This window comes from Muntiacus reevesi, chromosome 11, assembly GCF_963930625.1.
Source record: "Muntiacus reevesi chromosome 11, mMunRee1.1, whole genome shotgun sequence".
Classification (NCBI taxonomy): Eukaryota; Metazoa; Chordata; class Mammalia; order Artiodactyla; family Cervidae; genus Muntiacus; species Muntiacus reevesi.
Window position 1 is genome coordinate 72342418 of NC_089259.1, and position 19300 is coordinate 72361717.

Here is a 19300-nt window from a genome sequence, read left to right on the forward strand (position 1 = left end):
GGACTTTTTGCTGCAACCCCTTGAAATATCATCAGCTAACCATCAACAAAGCTTAGCAACTTCCTCCGTTGGCCACACACCTCTTCCCTGCCTGCCTCTGCTTGCAGAACCTCAGACCGGGCTGCCACCCCTTACAACTCTTTAACTGAATGACCCTGACTTTTCTACAGGAACCTCACTTACTCATTTAACTCATGAAGACGTTATTTCTAGTGGCTGGAGTTATGGCTCTGCAGGGTCTCCCACGGACAGCCAAGTTCCATCCTCTGCAAAGGGGCTGTCACCCTAACTCACCAAAACTTCACCACTGGTTGTTGCCAACTGAGCTAATTCTTCAGGAAACATGAAAGCTTGATTCTCCTAGCCCTCTTCCCGCCCCCCCCCCCCCCCACCCCTTAAATAGGAGCAGCCTCCATCCTAGTTTTGTCTTCTCAAAGACAAACTACCAGTTAACTATCACCAACCATGATCAGGAAGCACCAACCGTGCTTCCTGATACCCTGGCCTCCTGTGAGGGTTCACGCACACAGCCATCCTTTTCCTGGACCAGAGAAACCAGCCCAGGGCTCTTGGCGCCTATGTAAAGTCACTAACTTGCTAGTCATTTTTGTAAAAAAAAAAAAAAAAAACTGTCCTATTTCGCTCAAGAGGACCAATTCTAAGTTTGCAAAAGAAAATGAAAACCATCTACACTGTCTACTGTGCTTCAAGTGTATTCAGCCCAATTTTAAAAAAGAAAAACATCTCTCTTCTGAATCAGGAATGAAAACTAAGCTCAACTTTTTAAAAAGAGACACACAGAATACTGCAAGTATCAAGCCTACCCAGGTTTCCAACTGCTCCCTATCATCTCTTCCTCAAGCAAATCAGAAAGAAGCTAAGACCCTGTCAGGATTGGTCTGGATTGTCCACCCAAGTCAGGAGAGACCACAGGACTTGAAGCCCCCATCATACTTCCCCTTCGTTTTTCAACACGTGTATCCTACTCCAAACTAACAGCGGCCCCATGGCTTCTCTTCCCCATCATCTCAGGTAGGAGGAAGGCAAGGAAAAACCTGTCACCTTACTACACCAGTCACCCCAAACTACAGCCAATTCGCGGAACATACCCATCTGCCTGGAGCGTCCTTACCCACGAGACCACCTTGAAGAGCTGCTCAAATACACACGTGCATGCCGCCTCCTCCAGGAAGGCCTCCTTTCTTTCTCTCGACTGGTTACATCATCCTAGACTGCTGAAAGCCTCCTCTCTTGTTCACTTTGGTTACATCACCCTAGACTGCTGTCGCTCACTGGAGCCTGCCCATACTGGGCTGTCAGTGCATTAAGGACAGCAGGCACAGCTCGCCCCCTGCCCAGCCCCGAGCATGGTGCATTAACACAGCAGACTAAGCCTCTGCTGGGTGATGAATGAGCCTCGTGTCTCATTAGGAACATGAAAAGCACTTAAGTGCTGAGAGAAATCCGACTGCTTCAAGGGTCCTGGTTAGAGGTTAGTGACATTTCTGATGGAACTGCTGCACAAGGGAAGAGAAAAAATCATCAAATGAAATTCCCAGCTTTCCCTTCAGTTCTAAATGCAAGACAGTGAACAAGCCTTTGCAATTAAACAACCAGACTCCTTGCCTTCAACATATGTTACTCCCCTGGAGAGCAAAACCATCCAATACTGCTTTTTCTCTTTAGCTATTATACACTATTCTATAGAATTTTTAATAAAGTAACATTTTTGACAGCTCAATTTTTTTTTTTAAAAGAATCTTCACATTGGCGGGGGGGGGGGGGGGGGGACCACGTGGTGTTTGTCCCTTCCTGTAAATCCCCAGCCGTCTCCGCAGGCACTGGAGCTGGCGTAAGGGACTGAAACCCTGAGGCCCACACCGAGGTCAGGAACACGAGCGCGGCTGCTGACAGGCTGATGAGGCCGCAGGAGCTGCAAGACCAAGGACAGGGCTGGAGGCGGGAGAGGCTGGGGGCTGTGGACACACTCACCCCGCCCCACACAGGCTGAGTCAGCACCCATCCATCCCTGGGGGAGAGCTCCATCCACTCAACCCAGCTGGGAAAGGACAGGATAAGGGAGTCAAGACAAAATAAAAAAAAAGGGGGGGGGGGGGACCTACTTAGAGACGAAGGTGCTTCCGTTTTCAGTTTTTGGACACCTAGATTTTTAACTTAGTCTCAAAACAAGTGAAGGGGTAGAGAACTGAAATGGGCTGTGCAGAAGTGCGCTGTCATAGTCTCCCTGTCGGGTTCGGGGGCGGCTGCCAAGAGCCACTCACTTCCCGAGGTGGCACCCCGGGTCTGGGCGCCCTGAGAACCCCAAGTGGGAGCGGCGTTCGTGGTCACAGAGACATGGGCAACTGCGGAGCCACCACACCAAGAGACACCAGAAACTGCAGAGGCTGATGAGGTCTGGGGAATGGCGCACATTCACAGAAAACCACTTCAGTCGGGTCAAAGTGACACCATTTAAAACGCCCTCCTTGATGTTTTAGGGCAGTGAAACTCTTCTGTATGATACCAGAAGGGAGGATACACGTCCTGACACATTTATTAAAACCCACAGAATGCAATGCGATGTCCCATGGAAACTATGGACTTTGGGTGACAAGAAGATTTGTCCCTAATAAAAAATAACAACAATAGCCCGGTGCAGGACGCTGACAGTGACAGGCTGCACAGAGGGCCTGGGAAAATCTCCGCATCTTCTGCTCAATTTTGCTGTGAACCTCAACTGCTCTAGAAAGTAAAGTTTATTTTTAAAAATGAGTAATCTTCATTGCTCCAGTTACCCACTCCCCCAGTCAGCCCATACTTCCCCAAAACACTTACGGCCACTGCTCTTTACCGAAGGGAATTTTTAAATGGGCCATTTCACTTTAATTATTAAAATTACCTCTGGCTAAAACTGTAATAAAACAGGAGATCTGATTTAACCTGTCAAGTTTTATAAATGGACATCCCCCAGACCCCCAAGTATTCTAAAATATCGTGCCTCTTAAGAGATTAGATAAACTAGAAGTAAACCGACTGAAACTTCAAAATCCCCTTCTCATTTAAAACTGGCATTTTAGGATGCTTAACCTGTACAAATACTAAAGAGAATTATTTTAATAACATAATCCAAGAAAAATCCAACCCGAACACAGCTTTCCTTTTCCCCATTACTCTCCAGGCTGCACCAGGCCAGGTAAGAAGCACCACAGGAAAGCCAGCATCACCTGTCTGGGGTAACAAGAGAGCTTGGTTGGGTTTAGAGTTAACCTAGAGGCTTCAATGGCTCAAGTGGTCAAGAATCCGCCTGCAATGCAGGAGACCCAGGTTCAATCCCTGGATGGGGAAGATCCCCTGGAGAAGGCAACGGCAACCCACTCAAGTATTCTTGCTTAGAAAAGCTCACGGACAGAGGAGCCTGGCTGGGTACAGTCCATGGGGTGGCAAGAGAGTCGGACAAGATTTATCGACTGAGCAACAAGGGCTTCTACAATGATTTCTGCAGGTGTAACCGAGGTCTAAGATGTCTGAACGACATTCTTGCAAAATTCTGCTCTCCAGCTCAGAAAGTTATTTTCTGAGCCACTTCAGGCAAGACATTCATCAAACTACACATCAAAGACTGGCAGGGGTCAAAACTAAGTCTATACTAGGTTTTTGGAACCCTGGCATATGGTTTATCATCAAACTCCCATCACCCAAGCAAGGACAAGCTGCTCATAAACTGCTCCCACTGGGGACAGACAGACAAGCCAGACAAGCGATGGGGTGCCCCTCCCTGCCCACCCCCACCTCCCGGGGCCAGGGTGGAGATCACTGACGCTGTGACTGCCCTGATGCTCTCTCTGACAGCAGCAGAGTTCAGAACAGAAGGCCTCACAGGTGCCTAACAGGTAAGGCGGGGTGGGACAGCCTCTGAGAGCAGAGCGCCGGCTCCACCCTCTCCAGCCGCCCTCCCCACGGTGCCCACGCCCCTCCTCAGGAGACTAACCACCCCGATGACCTCATTCATAAGTCAGCAGCCCGGTCAGCCCCCAGCCTGGACTCTTCCCCCAAGCTCCGGGCCCATGCCTATCCCTTCCCTCCACCTGCATTCCAGTCCTCTGAAACAGAAACTCCTTATCTGTGTAGCTTCTTCCTCGTCTATGCCAATAGGTGGCCCCGTGACTCATTCACCCCCACACCCAGACCAGATCCCGAGGGGCCATCCCAGGACTCCACCCTCCCTCCGGCCCCATGCCCATCACCAAGCCGGCTCATTCCACCCACAGCTCCCTCCTGAATCCCATCCACACACCGAGGCCTCCATCCAGATGCCCCCATCAACGGTCAACCCACCCTCCTCCAGTCCAAGCACCAAACTGTCAAAACAAAAACTGGTCTCATTCTGCCCCTTCAAACATTCCCCGCAATGCTGCATCTCTTAACCAAAGCCCGAAGCGCTCAGCACAGTCCTTTATGAGCCTTTTCAACTGCGTCTCTCTCGTTCTTTTTCTTTAACAGCCCTGCAAAACTGAATTCCCTGCCCTTTTCCCAACACTCTGTGCTATTAAAACAAAACAAAAAACCCTCCTACGCTTTTAAACACTCTATTCTGTCTAGATTGCTTCTGTGTGTATGTGGGTGGGTCGCTCACTCGTGCCCAACTTTTTGTGACCCCAAGGACTGTTGCAGTTCGCCAGGTTCCTCTCTCTATGGGATTTCAACCAGGCAAGAATACTGGAGTGGGTTGCCACGCCGCTCCCCTTCCAGGGATCGAACTCCTGCAGGAGCCACCAGGAAAGCCCGGATTCCTTCTGCCTTTTTTAAAAGAGCTCAGTCATCACTTCCTTTATTGATCTTCAAACTGCCACCTCTTGATATAATTAGTCCCTCCTCTGTGCTACTTCTGGGCCTTATACTTTCTTCTACAACTGCATGTGTACCAGTGAAGTGTTCACTCATGTGCCTCTGCTCTTGGACTGCAAGACCCTTGAAGTCAGGGTTATCATTCCTCTTCCTCATCAATACCAGCACAGTGGCAGACTCTTCTGCAGCCCTAAACATCATGCCTGTCCCACGCCATCAGTTCTTCACTGCCTCATATTCCACCTGTTAGGCATCTGGTTAGATCAACATACATTCTTCCTTTCACTAAGAAAGACTGCTACTGGTATGAACTTGTATAAATGTTTTCCCAACGTCTAGCTAAAATCAATTCTAAAACGAAGAATAGGAATTTTCACTGAGAACTTCTCAATGAAATGTAGCAAAGAGATGCCAGAGATACAATATTAGGAAGCCATTAAAGAATGGAGTATAAGGGTCCTGGCGGTAACAGGGAGACCCAGATTTGGACAAGAAACCAACCTGAACTCAAGAGATGTTGCATGGGACCAGGCCTGCACCAAGAATGGTAAAGAAAAGTCTTCCTTCTTTTCCAGCTCTTATATCAACTAGCTTCTGCCTGCAGAACCTGAAACTCTTAACTCACAGCTCAGTTAGGCTTTCCAAGCCTAGCCTCACAATTTAACCACTGTTTACAGATTCATTTCTGTTAAGAAAAAAAACAGGCTGCACTTCTAACCAACAAACTTACAAACAAAATCTGAAATGTACTTGAGGACTGCCCATATTTTAAACTTTATTTCAGATACATGAAACCAATCTGCTTTTTTTTTTTTTGTATCAAACTGTAGGAGAGGTGATCATGGAAATTACAAATAAAAACATTAATAAATCCCTTATTAATTTTGTTTTATAAAATGGCCACACTGACTACATTACTACATAGAATTTCAGCTTCAAAGATTTTTTATAAAGTCTGATAACACGTCCTCTTTTTCTTTCATTGTTCTCTTCCCTAACAGGTTTGCCTTTCTGTGATCACTTCTGTAAGAGTGAAACAAATAACTAAAGAAAACCAGTCACACAATAAGGAAAAAATTTTTAAGTCTGAATAAAGAAAAAAGCAAACCGGTTCTAGCAAAATTCAGTCATGCTATCAGTCAGTCAGTTCAGTTACTCAGTCGTGTCTGACTCTTTGCGACCCCATGAACCGCCAAAACGCCAGGCCTCCCTGTCCATCACCAACTCCCGGAGTCTACCCAAACTCATGTCCACTGAGTCAGTGATGCCATCCAACCATCTCATCCTCTGTCGTCCCCTTCTCCTCCTGCCCCCAATCCCTCCCAGCATCAGGGTCTTTTCCAATGAGTCAGCTCTTCGCATCAGGTGGCCAAAGTATTGGAGTTTCAGCTTCAGCATCAGTCATGGTATATTTTTCATATTATTGCTGTGTATGTCTCCCTAAGTTTTTCTATTCATCAAACATGATAGAGAAATCCAGGAGCACAGGTCAGTGCCCCTTAACCGAATCCTCAAAGTCTCTGGGAACGAAGAGTTTTCGTAACTCCCCTGGAGGTGGGGAGACCTAAAGTGATCAGAACCCACATGTCGGGAAAACCTTAAGTGGCTCGGACAAGGCCGAGCCTTGTCCAGCAGCAGAGCCTCACTTCCCGCACCCTGGGCGGGAAGAAAACACGTGCACACGGTCTGCGTGACTTCACTGACTGCGGCCCCATCACTCAGGACATAAAACTGGTAAGAGACACATTTGTGCTCGTCTGGGGTGGGGAGGGCTGTTCATTCGCAGCAATGACTAAGTTTTTGAGTCACAATATTTGCACCTATTATTGCTCCTGCTAATTTCTGCATCTTCTACAACTTTTCATTCAAAGACTAAAAAAGCGACACACGGGACATAAAAAGCTATTTTAAAACTAGGACTTTTATCACATACACAAAATATCCATCTGAAGAACCACCAGGAAGAATGCAATTCAGCCAGGCAGAACTCCACATCCCCCATCCTCAGGCTCAGTTGGGAAAGGAAAGGTTGTGTTGTTCTGAGTTAATGCTCACTGTTACACACGCGTGTACACACACACACGTGCAGTCTCTGCAGGTCCCCGTCCACACGTGGGGTCCTCTCTTTAGCACACAACAGTTAACAGGGCAGTTACAGGGGCCCAGAGTGAATACATCGTAACTTGAGGACAGCTATCTAACTTACTCATGTTAAGTGAAGCAATTACCAACAAAAACTTGTTAAATAACAACCACCAGTGCTTTCCAATAACACTGTTGTGGGAGGGGGAAGATGACTAATTTTTCTTTCTCCAAAGGCAAAAGGAAAAAGCAGCAAGGTAATTCCATCTCCACCAGCAGAGCCAAAGAGAAACGCGTTTCTGGCTAGAACTCTGTGTCCTAAGGATGGGCAGGCCTCACTTTAAAGAGGTGAGTCAGAAACGCCATTAAAATCGTCACAAGGAAACTGCAGGGAAACGAGGCATGATATTCACGATCCATTGCTGGATGGAAAACAATATATCAAGTGCACCTGCGTGTGACTGCCATCACTTAAAGAGACACGCGTACAGAGACGACAGGAAGACAGCTGTATTCAAGAGCTGGGTTTACAGACGCCTCTGCTTTAAAAGCAGTTTAATGGCCGATGAACTGAAGGTGTTCGTCCGTTTCTGGACTTAACGTGAGTAAGTTAGACGCTCTCCTCCTCAAATCCCCACTTCACGATGTGCAGACCAAGTGGCCAGAGGCCCTCACCGCGCCCCCTCCCGCCCCCGGCCCAGCACGCGCGCCCCACCCCACCCCTTCTGAAACGGATCATTGCTGCTCTGATGCAAAAAGACATCCGAGAGAGAAACGTCTTCACAGAATTTCAAAAAGAGCCTCATTTAATGGCTTCAGCTAACATATAAAGAAATAACCGATGCAACAAGCTAGGTACAAAATAAAAGATAGCTCAAAATATTGAGAACTTTGTCATATTGAAAAGGCTTGTGGGAGAAGAAGCTGGGATGAGTTGAGAGAATAGCACTGAAACATACACATTCCCATGTGTAAAACAGATAACCAGTGTGGAGTTTGATGTATGACGCAAGGCACCTAAAGTCAGTCCTCTGTGGCAACTTGGGAGGGATGGAGTGGGGAGGGAGTGGGGAGGGGGATCCAGGATGGAGGGGACACAAGTATGACCACGGCCAATTTCACAATATGGGAGTTATCCTCCAATCAAAATAAGTAATTTTTTTAAAAAAAGGCTTAAAGTATTTTATCAACTTAATAACTTTTCACTGCAATTAACTTTCAGGACGTTGAAGGGTTTGCTCCTTTTGGAAATATAAAAGAAGTAAAATATGAAAACCCATTTTATAGGCGCGCACACACGTTATCAGTGATGTATTTATTTTGGGGAGGAGGGCTGAGAAGGCCTGCTCTCATGAAACCATTCACTTCACATAAGTAGTATTTGATCCACGAGATCAGGAAATGTGTAGATTCCTCAGAAAACTGTTTTTCCACTGAAAACTATTCTAAACTATGTGATCCCTTTAGAAGATGACTCTGCTACACAGTATGGCGAAACGGAATTTCACCCTGCAATAGCCAGGACCGCGCCTTGGTGCTGGGGTCGCTGAAGGTCCCAGGCCCACCGGGAAGGGTGACCTGAGACCCCCCCACCACTCAGATCCAAGCACATCCTGCCCGCAGCACAGAAAAATACAGGCAGCCTGGGTCAGCAGGCCAGAAATGCAAGCAGTCTCACTCCATGTAAGCACTCATTTTTTCTTGAAGAAGACATTGGGAGGAAGGCATCCAGAACAACACAAAAGGGGTTTTCTTGTTTTTTGTTTTTTTTTTTTTAAAAACACTTCAGATAAATAAATAAATAAATAAAACAAACAAACAAACAAAAAAAACACTTCAGATCCTTTATTAACAAAGGAAAGAGAAGAGACCCCAAACCTCACAGCCGCCTTTCTGGACACAGTTCATCCCCTAAATCTGCTTCATATGCCATTCACCCTCATACTGGAAAAAGTCCGTACGATGAACCGCAAAAAAATTACAACACAATAAAAAAAGAAAAAGTCCCCTACCCCCTTTCCCACCACCAAAAACCACCCTCAGATAAGCAAGTCTAGCTAATCACAGGGCACTCTAATAAAGGGCTGCTAATGGGCGGCTCAGACGGTAAAGAATCCGCCTGCCAAAGCAGGAGACTCGGGTTTCGATCCCTGGGTCAGAAAAGTCCCCGGGAGGAGGAAATGGCAACCCACTCCGGTATTCTTGCCTAAGAAATCCCATGGACCCAGGAACCCGGCGGGCTGTATTCCATGGGGTCGCAAGAGAGTCGGACATGACTTAGCGACTAAACAACAACACAGAAATCAATTGTTTTTGAATTAAAAAATCAAATCAACTGCTTATACATAAAAGCACAGAACTTCTGACATCTGAAACATGAAAGAGACTACTGGTCTAGAACAGCATTCTCAGTTCAGACACCTGTAGATCTTCAGTTAAGTGTTAAGCAGAACAACTGAGAGAGAAGAACATCAACTTTGCCCAGGGGCGCTCACTCATTTCCTAGCTGCCCCCCACCCTCCAGCAGGCAGAGGCCCTGCTCCTGGGCGGAGCACTATGTGGGAAGCAGAGGATGGGGTCCTTCTCTGCAGGTCTTCCCTCAGAGGAAGGGAAGAAAAGGCGACAGAGAGAGGGGAGGAAAGGCGACAGAATATAAATACTATGGCTCACCAGGGGTTCCCGGGCACAGGAATCTGGGGTGACCCTCAGGGTGACCCTGAGGGCTGGACTGGGCAAGGTCTCCTGCAGGGCGAGGGGGTCCTAAGTGTTAAGCTGGAGTTTATATCTGGCCAGGAAGCCACCAAAGGGTTTTAAGGAGGGAGCGACGTGATGGAAACAGGAGAGATGATCCTGACATCGCGGAGGAAAAGCTTCGGGCTCACGACCTTCGTTCAGGGCTCAGGGTTACCCCAAAGAACCACGAAGGCTGGTTCTGAGACACATTTCTTAAAAAACAAGGTTCCAAAGTCAAACAGACTTTGCCCCTAGCCGATGTGTGATATACACTAAAACGTTCAGTCGCTCAGTCGTGTCCGAGTCTTTGCGACCCATGGACTGTAGCACGCCAGGCCTCCTTGTCCATCGCGAACTCCTGGAGCTTACTCAAACTCATGTCCATCAAGTCGGTGATGCCATCCAACCATCTCATCGTCTGTCGTCTCCTTCTCCTCCTGCCCTCAATCTTTCCCAACATCAGGGTCTTTTCCAATGAGTCAGTTCTTCGCATCAGGTGGCCAAAGTATTGGAGTTTCAGCTTCAGCATCAGTCCTTCCAATGAACACCCAGGACTGATCTCCTTTAGGATGGACTGGTTGGATCTCATTGCATTCCAAGGGACTCTCAAGAGTCTTCTCCAACACCACAGTTCAAAAGTATCAATTCTTGGGCACTCAGCTTTCTTTATGATCCAACTCTCACATCCATACATGACTACTGGAAAAACCATAGCTTTGACTAGATGGACCTTTGTTGGTAAAGAGTCCAGCAATTCTTTCCACTGAAAAGCCTATTCAACTTTCAAAGTCAGACCCGTACTTCCAAAGTCGGTTTCTGAAACACACGCCCCAACTCGCCAGCACCGACTGTCCTCTGAGCCGCTCTGCAAACAGGCATCACTGTGGTGTGCGCCCACGATGAGGATTTTTAACTCAGCGGTACAGCGGTTCTCAAACTGGCCCTGTCACACCTGGCATCTTATTAGAAATGCAAACTCCACCCCAGACTGTCTGCATTTTACCAAGCCCTCCAGGCAAGGGGTTGAGGGTAAACACTGAAATCTGAAAAACCACTGTTACAGGCTGCTTTTTCAGTTACTAATTCAGCACGTTTTAAAACAACCTGGGCAACACCCTGAGAGGCAAGAGACAGACCGCAGAGGCTGCTCTCCCGAAGGTGGCCTAAGGGCTCAGCAGAGAGAATGGAGAGAAAGAGAACCAGTCACCTCCCCCACACCCACCTCCTGAAACTCCAAGAAGTCAATTAAAAATAGCCCTGGAACATGAGCAAAATCTTCTTCAAAAGTCAAAAAAAAATCATAGAAATACAAGTGCCCCCAAACACCAGCAGGCACTGGCCCTGAACGGGGGTGGTCTCGGAGAAGCTGGAGGCGCAACCAGGTCCTTAGCGAAGCAGCAGCCACGTGCAGGGCGGGGCAGGACCCGAGATGCTGGGAAGGGGGCACTCTGGTGGAGTGAGGGCTAAAAATCAGGGCTCTGCTCCCAGGTGCGGGGCCCTGGCCCAGTCTCCTTTAGCCTCAGTTTTCTCATCTGAGAAACTGGTCCAACAGCCCTTCTTGCAGCGGAAGCCCTGAGGATTGGCCGAGGGCATGAGCTGCCCCCATGTGGGGCCCCTGGGAGGAGAGCAAGAAAACAAAGTTCCCTTCCTACAAGGACCCCACTGTCTCCTTGACAGGCCTCAACGTGGGAACGCCCAAAGACCATCTTCTTTTCCTCCTCATCTCTCCAGGTACCCCAGTGAAGCAGAAGGAGAGAGCCACCCGCCTCCCGGGAGCAACTGCTGATGAAGCAAGCAGTTCTTTGTACTCACCCCGCTTTTTCTTTTCAAATTACCTCTCAAGAAATGTCTGGAACCACGAAAGGGCATCGCACACAGGGGAGGTAGCGCTCACACAGAGCCTTCTACCGCAGGTTCTCAGTTCAGCAGTTCAGGTGCCAGTTTGACAACTTTGAGTCAACCGCGCCGAACTGGATTTTTAAAGTGATGCTGGGAAAACTGCTGAAAATAGCTGCTGACCAACGCCCGGTCCCCGAGTTCTAGATTCCTTTTCACTTGCACTCGTTTATCACCGTGTGCTTCTACCCCCAAAAGGTACTTTGTTTTCAGTAGGAGGCGCGGCCTTGGAGCCAGGTGCCCACTAATGCGAGCAGAACCGAGAACGGGGTCACGGGGACACTCACTCCTCATGCATCCTGGACACATGTGCAGGGCCGACCAGGTCCCATGGGCACCTGACCCACCCTGGTGGTGCCACCCCCGTCCTCCCAGGAAGCCCACACTCACTCCCAGACCACGGCTACATGCCCCAAACATCTGTCAACTTAGGCAAAAGTTTCTCTGGCAAGACACTGCGGGCTGCCCTGAAAACAGTTCTGGGCCCCACAGGACCCTGAGACCAGCAAACGAGAGGAAGAAGGGGAAAAGCGGTCTTCAAGTTGGGGGAGGCTGGGGTCACAGACAGACACACAGAAAAACAAGGATGTGTGTACACCGTCGTTTTCTGACGGCGAGAAACCAGAAGGTCAGATCCCATGAGGAAGAGGACAGCGGCTCAGAAGACCCTCCCTGCACCAGGGACTGGGCAGTCCAGACCTTGGAATTCACCTTCTACTTCATTCATCTGCGTAATATTAATATAAACGGCAGAGACACGTCACGATTCTGAAGGAAATAATTTCCAACCCGTAGTTAAATACCCTGCCAAAATATCAACGGAGGAGAAAGGCAAAAAGAAGAAATTTGCAGATATCCAAGACCTTGGGGGAAAAAAAAAACAACAAAACCTATCTCCCATGCACCCTATTCACAAGAAGGCCACTAGAAGGTATGTTCCACCAACTCAGTGGTGGAAGCCACGATGGCAGGAGACACAGAACACAGCCAACCCGAGACAGCAGCACGAGGAATCCGGGGGATGAAGGTAAAGATGCCAGGATGCCAGCGGTCTGGGCCAACAGGTTCACGGGAGGGAGTCTCCAAAGAAGTGAAACAAGACAGCCAGCCTGTATGCTCCACTGGGACTCCCCGAGGGGAGGTTTCAACAACTGGTGTGGGGCTGGGGTTGAGTTAAGTTACAAGTGTTGCTAAGGACTAAATGTTTATGAGCACCCCCGACCCCATCATATGATTCAGTATTCTTGCCTGGGGAATCCCCTGGACAGAGGAGCCTGGCGGGCTACGGTCCATGGGGTCGCAAAGAGTCGACACAACTGAGCAACTAACACACACACCCCATCCATCGTACAGTGAAACCCCCCCCACCAATGTGACGGACGTGACTAGGTCACTGAAGGTGGAGCCCTCCGGACTGGCAACGGCGCCCTTGGAAGGAGAGCCCCAGAGTACCCCCTACTCCCTTGGCTCTCAGAAGACACCTCATCTGCCAGAGCCTTGACCTTGGGCTCTCCAGCCTCCAAAACTGTGACAAGTGTTTGTTTAAGCCACTTGGGTTTTTAATGCTATTTTGTAACAGCAGCTCAGACTAAAACAATTACATTTCCAAAAAAAGAACTTCCAAACAAGACTTGGAAAAGTAATCCTGGTTTAGTAATGACCGGCTGGGCTTAGTGATTCTGGAGTCCCGTTAATGTACACACACACATCGGACCCAAGTTACCCTGTAACTGCACTAGGTGCAGGGAGGGGAAGAACAAGCCAGGGAAGGAGGCAAGGACTCAAGAACTAAATCCTCGGGGTCGTTGGGGTCCAAAGTCTACAGACTGGGGGAAACAAGCGGCTATTTGCAAATGCTCTTTGTGAACAAAGAATAGCAAAGAGGCTGCCTTCAGGGAGGAGAAAATGGAAGCAAAGGGCAAGGAACCGCCTCTGTTCCAACAAACCCTTCATCACATGCATAACTTTTAAAATAAAAACTAAAAAAAAAAAAAAAAAAATCCTAAATAATTAACATAAGACAAAGTGTCTGGACCTATGGGGTCCTTTCAAATCTTAGGGCCAGAAAAGTCTTTTGAAAAAACAGGAAGGGACTAACTGGAAAGATAAACACAGGCTGCCTATCTGGTAAGCATTAATATAAAACTCAGAAAGTTCCCACAATGTATTCAGATACTAACAGGGCGCTGAACATAAAAGCCTCTTCTACTGACTGAGGTCCTCCTGGAAATACGGAAGGTCTGTAAGCGGGGTGCTGTCCCCAGCGGGGTGCAAAGTACCTTTGTGACCCACAACTGGGATGTTTTATTATTTGTCTCAAGCAAGGCACATCTTATTTCTCTCAATGTTGGTACTAGTCTAATGGCAGAAAGTAAAGAGGAACTAAAGAGCCTCTTGATGAGGGTGAAAGAGGAGAGTGAAAATGTTGGCTTAAAACTCAATATTCAAAAAACTAAGATCATGGCATCCAGTCCCATCACTTCATGAAAAGTAGGGAAAAAGTGGAAGCAGTGACAGATTTTGGGCTCCAAAATCACTGTGGACAGCAGTCATGAAATTGAAAGATGCTTGCTCCTTGGAAGAAAAGCTATGACAATTCTAGACAGCATATTAAAAAGCAGACATCACTTTGCCAACAAAGGTCCACGTAGTCAAAGCTATGGCTTTTCCAGTCGTCATGTACAGATGTGAGAGTTGGACCATGAAGAAGACTGAATGCTGAAGAACTGATGCTCTCGAACTGAGGTGCTGGAGAAGACTCTTGAGAGTCCCTTGGACTGCAAGGAGATCAAACCAGTCAATTCGAAAAGAAATCAACCCTGAATAATCATTGGAAGGACTGATGCTGAAGCGCCAATACTTTGGCCATCTGATGCAAAGAGCCGACTCACTGGAAAAGACCCTGATGCTGGGAAAGACTGAAGGCAGGAGAAGTGGGCGACAGAGGATGAGATGGTTGGATGCCATCACCGACTCAGTGGACATGAGTTCGAGCAAACTCCACAAGATGGTGAAGGACAGGGAAGCCTGGCATGCAGCAGTCCATGGGATCGCAAAGAGTCGGACACAACTGAGCGACTAAACAAACAAAATCTTGGAAACCAGGGAGCCCTTTAGGATTAGCAAACTCCGTATCACCCAGGAGCCAGGTGCTATAATAGCCCTGTTTTTCTCCTTCTCAAAGCATTTGGCACTGAGTTTGAAAGGCATTACACTGCAAAAACATAAATTCTGGGAGGGGAAAGGCCGGCCGGATGACAGGGCCTGACTCTGAGCAGCAATGGAGGGATAAGAGAGTCAACTTTTTATTTCCTGCACTCCATCCTGCCCCAAGATTCCATTAATGATAACAATGCTGAGCCCAGCCAAAGCACAAAAAAAGCCCCAGCTGGGCTGGGTGGGTGTGGTCCATTTCCTGCAGGTATGGAGTTGCCTAGCAGGCAACTCTGAACCACTGGGAGAAATTACCCAAAAAGAGAGCAAAGTGACCCGTTTCACAAGAAACCCTCAGACTCCTGGACCGGGCTCAGTGTGACTGCAAAACACCCAGTGATTGCCAACAGATTCATTTCCTCAGAAACCTGAACCCTAGAAAAATCCTGTTCAACTGAAAAGCTGTGTCAATCTGCGTCAAATAAGTATGCTCCATTTTGCACACCAGAACAGTGACTCAAAGATGGCCACAAAAATTACAGAAAGGAACAAGAAAGGTCTGATGGTGACTGCCATGGATGCATAACCACCCTCCTCCAGGTCACTGTGCTATGTTAGCCGCCCAGAAAAATCTAATCGGACCAATTTCTACTTGAAGGTCGACTGGTTCCATGCAAGATACGAACAAGAATGTTCCCTGATACGGGATTAGAACCAAAACGTCCTGGACTCCTCCAAGCTGTTTTCTTTTTTCTAATCTTCTGACAACCCTCTCCCTCAAAGCTAACTTTAAGCAAGACAAATTCTTAACTTTCTTAAATTTTGGTGATAGAGAAGAGGAAACATGAAGTCTTGAAATGAATATTAAACAAAAAAACAAAAACTTAAAAACAAGCTACTAACAATAACAGTAATGTGTCTTTTATTTTCCTTGTAACATCGCATTGGGAAAAGGTCAGAACAAACGCAAGGGGCATGAAAGAGTAATAAAGACTATAAAGCAAAGATTAAGAGTTCCCATTATGGACTGCCCCTGGTGGTACAGAGAATAAGAACCCACCTGCCAATGCAGGGACATGGGTTCGATCCCTGGTCCGGGAAGATCCCGCATGCCAGGGAGCAATGAAGCCCACAGCACACCGCTGAAGAGCCACCACCACCTCCTGAGCGGGCAGCAGCGCCCCCAGCATTCTTCCACCTTCTCCCACCACAGGAGAAAGCGAGGAGGAAGCAGGCTTCCGACAGCACTCGGCCCCAGGCAGCCTGGAATGCAGGCCCTCACTCCAGGTGCCACCCCTCCCGCTCCAGCTCCGACCCCAGCGAGGCCCCTCGAGCTCACCTGCCCATCCCCGAGCCCTGCTGTGTGTGGCCCCCCACACTTCTGGACCTTCCTGGGGAGAGCACCCCAATCGGCCCTCGCTGGGCTGCGGACTTTGAGGACAGGCCAGAAGGCGACTTCACCTGCCGGGACTGCTGGAGAAACATGCCGTGTGTATGCGGGCTCCCCATCCAGCACAATGCTGGATCGCACCCCACAGATCAGCCTTCCCTTCCAGTGCCTTCCGGCCCCCCCCACAAACACCCCGAGTGCACACACGCACGCCGTGTGCAGGGTGGCAACAGACTGAACCTGGAGAGGCCTCTTCCACGGACACAGGAAAGAACTATGGAGATGGGCCTCCAAGAAGGGAAAAGTCAGAGCACTGAAGGCATAATTAAGTGCAGCCATCCTTCTGTCTGTCTCCAGATTTCCAGCGCACACGGGTTTCCCCAGGGTGAGGCAGAGCGCTGGAGAAGTGTCCCAACTCACCCGGAATGGCCATTAAACATTTCTCGCTCCCCACACAAAAGGCATTCTCAGCAAAGGTTTCCCCAAGCAGCAAGAGAGATGGAAGGATGATGGTGACAAGTAGAGACTTTTACTTTTTCCAGCTCTTCCTGTAAACGGTCTGTACTTTCAAATATGAGACTATCTAATACGTAGTTGCGTGTTAAGTCGCTCCAATCACGGCTCTCTGTGACCCTATGGACTGCAGAAAACCAGGGTCCTCTGTGCATGGGATTCTCCAGGCAAGAACACTGGAGTGGGTGGCCATGCCCTCCTCCAGGGGCTCTCTCCCACCCAGGGATCGAACCCACCTTTCCGTCTCCTGCATTGACCGTGGGTTCTCGACCACTGGCGCCACCTGGGATGTATGACATCCTCAAACAGGCTAGAGCTGACTTGGGCCCCACCACACGTGTTACACATCAGTGAAGTATACTTCAATCAGAGGACAGGATGGTTGGATGGCATCACCGACTCAATGGACGTGAGCTTGAGCAAACTCTGGGAGATAGTGAAGGACAGGGAAGCCTGGCATGCTGCAATCCATGGGGTCACAAAGAGTTGGACATGACTTAGCGACTGAACGACAACACTTCAGTCAGTTGTGAAATCAATTTAGTTTTGCAACGACTCCTTTCTCCTCTTTAATAAAACACATCACACAACAGCACACCACAAGTAGTGAGGATTAAGACTGTCTTCTGAAACTCTTAGTTTCAGGTCTTGATGTAAAATGTATTTCTTACCTGGGTCACAGTTCAAAAGAGGTTTAAAATGACTCATAAAATTCCATGATAGAAATTTATAAACCAAGATCTAATTCTAACTTACAACTTCTGCAACTAAAAGCTGATCAATGCTGCTGTCTCCAACTGATGCTTGCTCCTCTTTTAATCTGAATTAAACTGAGAGAAGCAACAAATGTTCAATGAAGGACAGTGAGTTATTAAATCAACCACTCAACCTAATTTCTTTATGTCTATTTGTAGTTACTACATTCAGCTCCTGATTTCCATTTTTCCCCTATGCTAATGAAACTGGGATGTGGGAGGTTATAAAAAAAAGGGAAAGTGTTCCCCCCCCCAACTCTTATGAAACAGTTATTAAAAAGGATAACTCATTCAGACTTACAGCCATCAACCCCTCATGCAGCACCGGGCACAACAGCCTTCAATAACAGTTGCTGATCGAACCAACAAAATATCAACCTCATATTTTAATTTCTTCTGCAAACCCAAGTTGGGATGAAACCAAATGTTACTTTCTGCTAAAGTAATAAAAGGACAGTAATTCAGCAAGGTGAGTAGGAGTATGAGTTCAAAGGCAGGAAAGACCTGATCTCTAGTGACAAATTGCCACATAATGCACCTTCTCACCTTGGGTCAGTTCAATTAGTTTCTGCTGGTTTCCACATCTAAAAAATAACATAAATTACACCTGCACCTCAGGTGGCACCAGTAAGAATCAAGAGGCATAAAAATGATCTCAAGACAATGAAGAATGACGTTTTTACTGTGATTATTCTTTTAATTCAGGTGTTTTGGGTTTTGTTTTTTTTTTTTAAGCATCTTTGCCTAGGCTGCCTGAATCCACTGCTGTCTTTCTTGAAATTTGTAAGCCATCTCCACATAAATTCTGGTCAGGAGATGAGAGAGGAAAAAAGGGGGGGGGGGGGGAGATGGGATTAACAGGACAAGGGCACAGGTGGGTTAGTACTTTCCTCCCGTTTTATCCTGGAGAGCCATCCAAGGCAGGTGTGCCTTTAATTTAATCTTCAACAACTCTGAGGAAGGCCTCCCTGGGCAGTAGCAACTGCTGATTCAAAATAGAAAATAAATGTGTGTGTTGTTTTTCTTTTGGAGTGAAAGGGAGAAGGAAAAGAATATTCTTTCCCAAATGGCACATCAGAAACAATCATCAAACATGGTATGGAGGCACTTAACCACAGGGATGACTGTGTCCAAAGCCACCTCGCGTCCCTAAAACTGCAGCAGCTGAAAATCTGGTTGTTTCAACCAAAACAAAACTTACCAGCCTTTATACTGAGAAAGCAAAATAAAAACAGCTCCCTTGTAACCCTATGGAGGAAATAGATTTGGGGAGGCAAACTTTTTTGAAGAAATGTATCTTTTTATCCAAGACTTAAGAATTCTGGCCCACACTCTTGAAGCAAAAAATTAAAAGGTGAGGACAAAAAAAAAAAGTGTTGAGACTAGATAACCACCTGGTGACCATCTGATACTGGCTTGAGGGCAACAGCCAGAGAGGCTTTAAGTACCTTTTTAAATAGATTCGCTTTCCACAAAGGCTGACTACACCTCCATGGTAGTACTGAGCAAGCCCTGTGTACTAGATTACAGCCTGATTAACAGCATAAGCCTATATCTCAAGGAAGTACTGAGCAAATGTGGTTTTGTTTTTTTTTTTTAATCATTACAAGAAGTCCTTCTTGCTCTACTGGTCAGAAATACTTTTTTACCCAGTTCACCCTGCTTTCCTGTCTCTAAATTCAAACCAAACCAAAGCAGGAATTTTAGGAAATACCAAGAAACCACATCTGATTTCTACCTACGGTCAGTAGTAGCTTAGGTTTTTAAAAGCGTGTTGTTTAAAAGCTCTTTACAGGAGGTTCAAGGACAGTTTTCTTTTAAGCACAGTAAAGTTACTAGTGTTAACTGTTACTCCACTTAAAAAAAAAAAAAAAAAAAAAAAGCTAAAATCCCGGTAACTCCGTGCTCTTTTTCTAGATATCAAACCTGAACA

The 19300-nt window shown here is 47.4% G+C and overlaps 1 protein-coding gene across 1 annotated transcript in view; it reads right to left on the minus strand.

Moving 5' to 3' along the window:
• The window catches only part of STK24 (serine/threonine kinase 24), an 89507-nt gene that overhangs the window by 68524 nt on the left and 1683 nt on the right, over positions 1–19300 (minus strand). The gene's annotated exons all lie outside the window — the stretch shown is intronic.